This window comes from Mus caroli, chromosome 8, assembly GCF_900094665.2.
Source record: "Mus caroli chromosome 8, CAROLI_EIJ_v1.1, whole genome shotgun sequence".
Classification (NCBI taxonomy): domain Eukaryota; kingdom Metazoa; phylum Chordata; class Mammalia; order Rodentia; family Muridae; genus Mus; species Mus caroli.
This window is the reverse complement of record NC_034577.1, coordinates 22,567,245-22,578,310: the sequence shown is the minus strand read 5'-3', so window position 1 is coordinate 22,578,310 and position 11,066 is coordinate 22,567,245. Positions and strand designations below refer to the sequence as shown.

The following is an 11,066-nucleotide window of genomic DNA, read 5'->3' as shown; positions in this document are numbered from 1 at the left end:
AGTTTCATTAGCTTGAATGATTATTTTCATTAATTAATGCAATAAAAAAAAGTAAAACTTAAAAAAAAAAAAAAAAAAAAAAAAAAAAAAAAAAAAAAAAAAAAAGAAAAACATTTCTTCCTTATACCAAAGTGTAGAAGAGATTCAAAGAGTTATGCACCCGTTCTATTTAGGGCTCAACACGCTCCCCATGAAAATTATAATAATCCCCTGCAGTGAAATGATTTGAAAGAGTTCAGCAGCTTCTCCAAGGGCAGGGTAGTCATATTTACCTCTCTCACAAAGGCATGCTTCACCATGGGAGTGCTTACAAATGTTTCCTAAATTAGCTCTCTCGTAAATGAAGCTGACAGAGTCAAAACTGTTCATCCCAAACACATCCTATGTGGAACAATGACACTTTTGATTTCAACATACAGCTTTTCTATAGGGTGACAGAATCATCTCCGGGAAATGTCAAAACACCAATAAATAATCATACAGCAACCTAAAGACCTTAAAAGAAGAGTCCAAACGTGTTCTAAATCTTAACACGAGTGCTAGTTATAAAAGAAGGTATATTTATAATTAGATCTACTGTAGCTCACAAGTTGAAGGTAAGAATAAAAATACAGGAGCATTAAAAGTATACAGAAAAGGAATTAAAATTTTAACTTCATTTTGTAATTCTGATGTAGGCTTCCTTACCTTTGTATAGCTTAGTGTATTACTGGCACATGTGAATGTAATGATGTTCACATGTCCCAGGGGTGAGGCACATACAAACACATGCCTTTCTATCCTAAGTGTTTCATTTAGTAATTTTGTTCATGTCACTAAGAGCCATATACATTTATCTACTAACGTCACATCATATAATATGTGCTGTAATTACTAAATTGTGCTCTTTTATTTTCAACTGGACAACACAAAGAATAAGTATGATTTGATCCCTGCAACATTTAACACAAAATCTAGAACATAACAGATGGTATATTGTTTTTTAAAGTCATTTTAAAGTAAATAAAAGTGACATACTATAAGTAAGACCAACTTTAAGTGTACCATGCCAGGAGTCTAGTAATTCTTCCGTACATGAAGCACCACTGTAAAGGTGTAGAACCTTCCCATCATCCCAGAGTCCATGGCTATCCTCTTTAGCCCTCCACAGTCAGTCTCTTCTCTAACGTAAAGACCCTGACAATGATTAATCTGCTCCCCGTCACTCGAGTTTAACTTCTCTGGCATTTCATAAGTGGATTTATAAAGCGAGTGTCAGTGTGAATGCATTATGTATTTTCCCTTTAGAATAATGCTTTCGAAATGCACGCAGAATCTAAAACTGGCACTCCATTGCATGCATACTCTAGTCATTTTATTTTTTGAATAGGTGATAGCCATGTGAACTGATTTCACTGTTTGTAGTGTTCCAAGCTACTGTGAACAGCACAGTCTGTGTCAACGTATGCTTTTATCTCCTTGGGTTAATTTTCTAGGAGGTGTGATGACTGGGTTGCATAAGGTTGCCTTGAAATGTATGATACTGGCAAGCTACTTCTCAAAATGGCTCTTCCGTTTGGCCCTTTCACTAGCAATATATGAAGATTCCTGCTGATGCTCATACCTTGTTGGGCTTTATCCTGAGTGTGTGCAGTTGTGCAGTCTTAATACCATCATTTAACATTTCTTTCCATACCTTTCCAATGTAGGCTAACTTTTGCCTCCCTCAAGAGTAATGATGAACACTTCATCATTGGCCTTTCCACCCACAGTATCTCTCATCATGCAAAGTTCATTTTCCAATATGAGTAGTTCTTTTTTTTTTTAAACTTGCTATGTTATAAGTATTCTTTCCATGTTTTGGGTAAATTCTTGTCACAGATAAATGTTTTATATATTTTTTCTTCTAGTTAGTGGTTTATATTTGATTTTTGCTGCATTGCTGAAAATATAAGTTTCTATTCTGATGGGGTCTTACTCATAAATTCTTTTGGCTGGTTCCTTCTATATCATATCTACTTGCCTTCTGTCTACTAATGTGTCCTTTATTTTTCTCCTGTTAGCTCTTATCCTAAGAGTTGAGCACTCTGTATGATTTTATTTGTTTCTGCTATTAGCAGCATTAGCTTTATCTGTAGATAAGGATTCAAAACTTACATTCTCCATGATTTATTTTTTACACTTTCTCTCTGTACCCCCCCCCTTTTCATTTTTCCTGACAGGGGTCACTAGAGCTGACCTTGAACTCAATATAATGCCCAGGCTACTTTGAATCATGACTAAAAGCAATTTGGCGAGGAAATGGTTGATTTTATCTTATATTTTCAGGTAACAGTCCATCATTGAAGGAAGTCAGAGAAGGAGCTGAAGTAAGAAAACTGGATACAGAGATTGAAGTAGAAGCCATAAAGGAATATTACTTACAGGCTTGCTCATCTTGGCTTGCTCACACCTTACAGCAACCAGGACCACTTCCCAAAAGTGATACCATCGCAGTGGACTGGGTCTTTGCTCCCACATTAATAATTAATCAAAAATGTGCCTTGCAGACTTGCCTATAGGCAGTATGATGAAGGCATTTTCTAAGTTGAGGTTCCTACACACACACACACACACACACACACACACACACACACACACACGACAATTCTAGCTTGTGCAAAGTTTACAAACAAAACAACAACAACAAAAACAACCCAGTCAAGGTAGGTGTTACCATGCCCAAATCAATTTGTGTTTTTAACATCATAGTTGAAGCAATTATGTACAAAATGTGGCAGATGAAAACAAAGCTTCTTACACCTTCTTTCATCCACCAAAAGACAGAACTGTCCTTGAGTGCAGCAGACTTACACCATTCCAGAAGAGAGTCAGCACCAGGAAGGAGACAAAGTACCACATATAAAGATTTTCACAGATAGATGTCTCAAACCCCCAAGCTTAGGTCTTACCCTTCTCTTCCTCCAGACGACTTGTTTTTCCAGGGAAGCCTTCTCTTCCCTCTTTATACCTTTACCTGCATTGTCCACCAGCACTGGTTTAGATCAAGGGGGTCTGGGAATGATGATTCATGTTTTCAGAAAGAAGCTGAGGTCAGGAAGAGTGTGAGCATTGGAGTCAGAGTAACAAAGCCCCCAGGAGCTATTGTGTGAAGTTGTGACAAAGAAATGTAAGTCATGATGATGGAGACTCCACAATACTAGAGGTGCCAGTATTGTGAGACAGTATCTGCTGAGGAAAGCAGCGAGTTTGAAGTGGAGTGGGTCCAGGAGAGAATCTGTGTGTACTGCAATTGGCAGAGTGGGAGGCATGGAGCTACAGAAGCCCTTTAGAGTCCAGTAAATTTTACCAGGAGCTCCAGATCCATCCATTATGCTGAAGGACTTGTTTTCTCTGATGGTTTTGGTCTTGCTTTGGTCTGATCATACCTTGCTGCACCTGGATTCTTCCCTTTTAGAACAGGAACGGATGTTTGCTGTGTATTATTGCATGTTAGAAGTATGTGACTTTGAGTAATTGGAGAATACAGTTGAAAGAGTTTGAGCTTTTAAAGTCTCCTGTGAGGCTATGCCAGTGCCTGGCAAATACAGAAGTGGATGCTCACAGGCATCTATTGGATGTAACACAGGGCCCCCAATGGAGGAGCTAGAGAAAGTACCCAAGGAGCTAAAGAGGTCTGCAGCCCTATAGGAGGAACAACAATATGAACTAACCAGTACCCCCTGAGCTCATGTCTCTAGCTGCATATGTATCAGAGGATGGCCTAGTCAGCCATCAATGGGAAGAGAGGCCCTTGGTCTTGTGAAAATTCTATGCCCCAGTATAGGGGAATGCCAGGGCCAGGAAGTGGGAGTGGGTGGGTTGGGGAGCAGGGGGAGAGGGAAGGGTATAGGGGATTTTCAGAGAGGAATCTAGGAAAGGGGATAGTATTTGATATGTAAATGAAGAAAACATCTAAGAAAAAGTAAAAAAATAAAATAAAGTGTAGGAATGTTGAAGACTATGGAGACTGAATTTTTTTCTTTTTTCTTTTGCCTTTTCTTTTTCTTTTTTTAATTTATTTTTTATTAGATATTTTCTTTATATACATTTCAAATGCCTATCCCGAAAGTTCCCTATACCCTCCCTTATAGCTGTCTCATATGAGGCTATGCTAGTGCCTGGCAAATACAGAAGTGGATGCTCACAGTCATCTATAAGATAGAACACTGGGCCCCCAATGGAGAAGCTAGAGAAAATAACCAAGGAGCTGAACGGGTCTGCAACTCGATAGGTGGAACAACAATATGAGACTGAAATTTATACTGAATGCACTTTATATTTTAACATGGTCATGACATTATCCGGACAAGGGATTGAAGATTTTGGCTTAAAAGTAATGTATCATGTGCTAAGTTAAGGGTGAAGTTGTGATGACTCCTTTTAATTGTCAACTGGAAAACTATAGTACTACATGGGAGATGAGCCTTTAGGATTGCCTATCGGGGATTACCTTGATTACATTAATTAAAATGGGAAGACCTGCCTACAGTTTAGTCCTCCTGGCTGGAATCCTGGACCAATTAAATGGAAAATGGCTCCTAGGCAGTAGCATGTATTCAATAATTTCTGTGTTTTGCCTGTGTGTGAGAGTTGTGGGCAGCTGATTCAAGGTCCTTCCCCCTTGATTTCTATACCATGATGGGCTGTACCATGGAACTATGAGCTAGGAAATACAGCATTATCCTTAAGTTGCTTCTGTCAGAATATTTCATCACAGCATCAGGTAAAGAAACCAAGACAGATGGTTTCTTGGTCCATTAGTTATTTTAAGTTCTCTCTGTCCTGTCCTGTTGCTCTTACAAGGATTTCTCAGTGTTGGGCAATTAGACAAATATTGCCTGCTGAGGAAGCCATTGAGGTTGAACCTGTGTCTCTTAATTGGCCTTGGATTTCACCACCTCTTTCCACAGAGAGAGAACCTTCCTAGCTGTCCCTCCTTAGGCTTTAAAATATCCTGTGAGAAGAAGGAGGCAGCAGGAGTTTTGAAAAAACCCAGGAGAGGAAAATGACTTCCTCGTCATAAAAACGAAGAGAAGCTGAGTTGTGCTTCTGACTCCAGTAGGGTCACGACATTCCACGCTACCCCAAACATTACTAACCATTCTTCCCTTCAGCGAGTTAGTACAGCTTGGCTAGTCAATCACTTGGTAAAAGACACTGATCCTTGGAAATGTTGATTCAATGAAAGACACCTTAAAGAGATAGGAAGAGTAATTTGTGTTATAAAGCCTTATGCGGTTTTTCTTTTTTTTTTTTTTTACTTATTTATTTGTGTATTTTATGTATATGAGTATTGTGTTTTCATGCACACCAGAAGGGGGAATTGAACTCCTGACCTCTGGAAGAACAGCCAGTATTCTTAATGGCTGAGCCATCTTTTCAGCCCATAACTATATATATATATATATATATATATATATATATATATATATATATATATATAAAACAATGGCAACAACAAAGTAACATTTCCTTTTCTCTATCTCTTATAGATCAGGGTCATAAGCCATAAGCATGCTTGTTCTGATAGCCTTTCTTGAAGAAGATCTCTCCTCCAACCCTGTGCAGCTGCTTACTGCTCTCATTTACTGGACCTGCCTGCTTTCTCAGCCTCTAACACAAAAATCACTTCTTCCTTTTCTCCATAGCAACCGTCAAGATTTATGGCTTTCCTACCCTGTTGTTTTTCTCCCAAACTCTAATAAAGTGATCCCCCAGCTTCTGTCTGAGTCTGTTTTCAAATTCTTTTGTCAACAAAACTAAGAAGCCACTAAAAGGAACCCAGATTCTTCAATAACTGATGTTGACTGAAGCCTGCAGCTTCCACCCTGTCCCATCCTTTCCTTTGACATTACCTTGCTCACCTTGCATCATCTGGCCCAGTTAGGTCTTTCATGGAATTTCAGGTCATTCAAACACAATAACCCAAATCTTAAAAAAAGAAATGCCTCTATAGAAAGAGCCTGGATATGCACATGAAGGCACTAGAGGTGTGTGTGGTTTCTGGGCTAAATTTATTACATAGTCTTTAATATGTTAGAATCAAAGAAATCCTTAAACATCTCCATCTCCTCAGTAAACAATGGAGGAAAGCTTTGTCTTCTATACTGAACAGATAACACCTTGTCTCATAGGCCAGAAACACAAAGTAGAGGAAAACTTAAAGTAAGGGCGGAGTCTGTGCTTATGGAAATAAACTAATGAGTCTATATTGCATTATTGGATTTATCTCTGCACCATGGAGAAAAGTTCAGAATGAAAGTTAAAGGCTGTTTGTGTCTACCATGATTTTTTTTCAAGAGATTTTTTATTTTTAGTTTTGTTCTATATGATACTGCTAAATTAATTTTATGAATTTCTCTATGAAATTTTATTCTAATTGATATAGAGAGAAAACAAATGCTTAAGTGCAGTGTTCAGAAAAACCTCATAAGTATAGAAACTAATAGATAGGGTTTTGCATTCACTAGATTTATGTAACTCTTTGGTATGTTAGGAAAGTTTAATATTACTTTATTAAAAAGAGCTGTGTTTTCTGAGCTATCAACATTTAGCCTGAAAAATCTGTTTTTTTAACCTTTTTGGCATTTACTAGTGAATTAAAAACATTAGGTTTACTAGATTTTTGAGATCATAAAAATTCTAAATGTAATTTCAATAAAATCTCATCTTCATATGTTTCATTTACCAATATTGAATTTCGTACATTGGCTAAAAACAAAATCCCCCACACTATCTTTTTTGGTAGCTTCTAAGTTTAGAATAAAATGAAGTCAAATAAAATAAAAAATACTAAAAGAAATTTAGGTCTGAATTTAAAAGCATTTAAAACTAATGCTTTTAGATAAGTGTGCTAAGGTTGTAATTTTAAGTTTGTTTACTTTTGGGTTTTTGCTACTAATATAGTGCCAAAAAACCTAATGTGAAGTTTCTTTCAGTAAATATGTTCTTTTTATGTTAGTGAAAATTTGTACAAGAAAGACTCATATATTTCTGGAAGTTGTGATATTGAATACTTATAAAATTTGCTAATTTGCTATAGAATTTAACAGATATTTATAATTATTTACTTCCTAATTTGTGGGGAAGAGAAAAGTTAGTAATGGTAAATTTTACACACATGCACAACACACACATGCACTAACACACACACACACACACACATATACACTTACCACTCCAACATATGTAAATGAACCTACTAGAAATAACAGTGAAGGGAAATGACTGCATGAAGAATATGAAAGAAATTTAGGTTGCATTTTTATGAAGGATAAAGAAGAGTAATTTTGTCCTGAAGCAAAATGACTGATTATTTCAGAATGAAAATGGAGGAAAATGTAAGATGAAGCTCTACATGTATGTATAAAGTTGCAGACAAACTGAAGGAATGGGAATTTTGCTTAGCTTCATTAAATCTATCGAAACGGCATATATTTATTTATATATTTATTTATATGTGCTTCAGTGAACTTTGTATTAACAGTAACTATTTACAAAACAAGATGTAGGATTTGCTGTTTATTAAAAGGACAGATTTTTTAATCTAGTGAACATTTAATTATGAGAGATCTTTACTTTCTGAGAAATTAAGCAAGGAACGTGAGACAGTGCCTTCTCAGAATATCTTCTCATCCTTTCTACACATTATCCTACCCCAGGCTACTTAAAAGTCTGGAGTATTCTCACCATTGAAAATCTTAAGTGTTTTTGTGATTACATTCGCCTCTCATATTTGACTTGAAAGTTTTTCTTTCTTATTTCAATCAAATAAATATTGCCTCACAGCCATGTGTAAATCATCTTTAATCAAATGTTCCAACTTTTTGAAATGTTGGACATCTTATGACATTTTGTCTCTAAATTAGTTTCTACAAAAAATTCTGATCTCTACTGAATTTGAGGTTTCCTCATAGCTCCTAGGAATTCTGAAAGGGTTTCTTCATTCACCTTGGAACAGAAGAGGTTAAAATTTATTTAGGCAAAGTTCAATTATGTGAAAAGCATGCCAAGTGACCAGAAAGGCTAAAAACTCCTCACATCATTTTTGTATGGGCAAATATTAACATATGCATTTAAGAAAAGGTATGGAATTTCTGTAGATATGCTAATGCCCTCACTGTCTGTGGTATATATCCTGGCATAATACAACCAGTAGATATATAATCATCTGCAAACCACAGTGCTTTTTTTCCACCAAAAGGAATCTTAAGGAAAGGCTTTGCAAGGTTCTCTGGGACCCATAAATCTCCTAACATTGTTAAAATCCATTTTAGTTCACATTACTATTTAAAAATAGTAATGTCTAACATTTGACTAATGTTTAGTCAAATGTCTAAGATGTTCATTAGCTAAACAATTTAATATAAAGTAGAACAAGGATTAATTCATTTTCACTTTGTTTTGTGGTGCTTTGATTGCTTAACTTGTAAAAAAGAGACTTTTTTTTTCTCAGTACTCTGGAGGTTGGAAAGTCTAAGAATAAGGTAGTAGTGTTTAGTCTTCTCAGCTTTCTGTTGTGATAAAAAATGTCTAATATGAACAACTTGAAAAGGGAGGAAGAATTTAATTTGGCTAATGGTTTCAACTATCCTTAGTTCTTGGCTCTATTGATTCTGGGCATGTGGGGAGAAAGACCATAATGAAGGTTGGATCCTATGGCATAGGGTACTCACTTCAGATCTCGGAGGAAGAGGTGTTTGTTAAAATGCATAAAAAAATTTGCCCGGGCAGTGGTGGTGCATGCCTTTAATCCCATCACTTGGGAGGCAGAGACAGGCAGATTTCTGAGTCCGAGGCTAGGCTGGTCTACAGAGTGAGTTCCAGGACAGCCAAGGCTATAGAGAGAAACCCTGTATCGAAAAAACAAAAACAACAACAAAAAAAAAAACCCAAAAAACAAAAACAAAAATAAAATAAAATAAAATAAAAAGAATTTATAGTCCCTAATGAAACACTATTCATGACCTTCTTTATCCAGTTATCCTCCATCACATAAAGTATTCTGAAGTCCCTGATAGCACCATTAGCTGAGGTCCAACCCTTAAACACATTTGGGAGTTGGAAAGTTTCATAGACAAACCATAAGAAGGAGAGTTCTAAGCCATCTTCACATGGCAGAAGGTTATAAGGAAGTCAATTTTGTTGGCTACATGAAGGCTCATTCACGAGAACGTTAATCTTATTAGTGGGAGAAGGCACTTCCATGCATCACCTCCCCCCCCCCCTTTAATACTTCAAGGATTTCAATGTTGCTTCTACATGACTCTTTTTTTGTTTGTTTGTTTGTGGGTGCAGGAACTTTATTGATGGTATTCAAGAGAGTAGGGAGGACTCCCTAGGCCCCTCCTGTTATGGGGGTCTGGGGTGGAAATTGTGAGGGAGATGCTCAGTGTTGGGGATCAAGTTGGGATAGGGACTCTTCAGCAACCGAGGGCCTCTCTCTTGCTCTCAGTGTCCTTGCTGGAGTGGGTGGTCCAGGGTTTCTTACTCCCTGGAGGCCATGAAGTCCACCACCCTGTTGCTGTAGCCGTATTCATTGTCATATCAGGAAATGAGCTTGACAAAGTTGTCATTGAGAGCAATGCCAGCCCCGGCATCGAAGGTGGAAGAGTGGGAGTTGCTGTTGAAGTCGCAGGAGACAACCTGGTCCTCAGTGTAGCCCAAGATGCCCTTCAGTGGGCCCTCAGATGCCTGCTTCACCACCTTCTTGATGTCATCATACTTGAAAGGTTTTTCTAGGCGGCATGTCAGATCCACGACGGACACATTGGGGGTAGGAACNCGGAAGGCCATGCCAGTGAGCTTCCCGTTCAGCTCTGGGATGACCTTGCCCACAGCCTTGGCAGCANCAGTGGATGCAGNGATGATGTTCTGGGCAGCCCCACAGCCATCACACCACAGCTTTCCAGAGGGGCCATCCACAGGCTTCTGAGTGGCAGTGATGGCATGGACTGTGGTCATGAGCCCTTCCACGATGCCAAGGTTATCATGAATGACCTTGGCCAGGGGGGGCTAAGCAGTTGGTGGTGCAGGATGCATTGCTGACAATCTTGAGTGAGTTGTCATATTTCTCATGGTTCACACCCATCACAAACATGGGGGCATCGGCAGAAGGGGCGGAGATGATGACCCTTTTGGTTCCACCCTTCAAGTGGGCCCCGGCCTTCTCCTTGGTAGTGAAGACACCAGTAGACTCCACGACATACTCACTACCTGCCTCACCCCATTTGATATTAGCGGGGTCTCGCTCCTGGAAGATGGTGATGGGCTTCCTATTGATGACAAGCTTCCTGTTCTAGGCCTTGACTGTGCCGTTGAATTTGCCGTGGGTGGAGTCATATTGGAACTTGTAGACTATGTAGTTGAGGTCAATGAAGGGGTCATTGATGTCAACAACCTCCACTTTGCCACGTGGAGAGCAGATGGCAGCCCTGGTGACCAGGCGCCCAATACGGCCAAATCCGTTCACACCGACCTTCACCATTTTGTCTATGGGACAAGCCTGATACTGCACAAGAAGATGCGGCTGTCTCTGGAACAGGGAGGAGCAGAGAGCTCTACATGACTCTTTACATGGGTCTGAATGTATCCAGTGGGACCATCATACAGGATGAGATCAATAATACTTCTGCCTCCACATTGTTTCTGTCTCCATTGCTGAGTCTTTTCCACAGACACCTGGGAATATGGGGACAAGTTTCATGAATGAAGATTTTATAAAATTTTTAAATTTATTTTTATTAGACATTTTCTTAATTTACATTTCAAATGTTATCCCCTTTCCTGGTTTCCCCTCTGAAAACCCCCTATCCCATCTCTCCTTCCCCTGCTCACCAACCACCTCAGATGTGTTCTTTATTTGGGACTTATTTAAAATATTGGTGGTCCTATTTTCTTGACACTTTTCTTTTTTCCCCTTAAGCTATCTTTGACTCATAGTAGTTTTGTAGACAATACTTTTATAAACAGAAGCTGTTATATTTTTCCTTTTTTGACATCTCCAAAACTTTAAAGCATATCCAATATTATTATTTTCATGGTGA

General features: G+C 38.4%; 1 pseudogene; it reads right to left on the bottom strand.

The window, feature by feature from the left end:
* Positions 1-9,507: 9,507 nt before the first annotated feature.
* Positions 9,508-10,520, bottom strand: LOC110299866 (annotated as a pseudogene).
* Between the last annotated feature and the right edge of the window lie 546 nt (positions 10,521-11,066).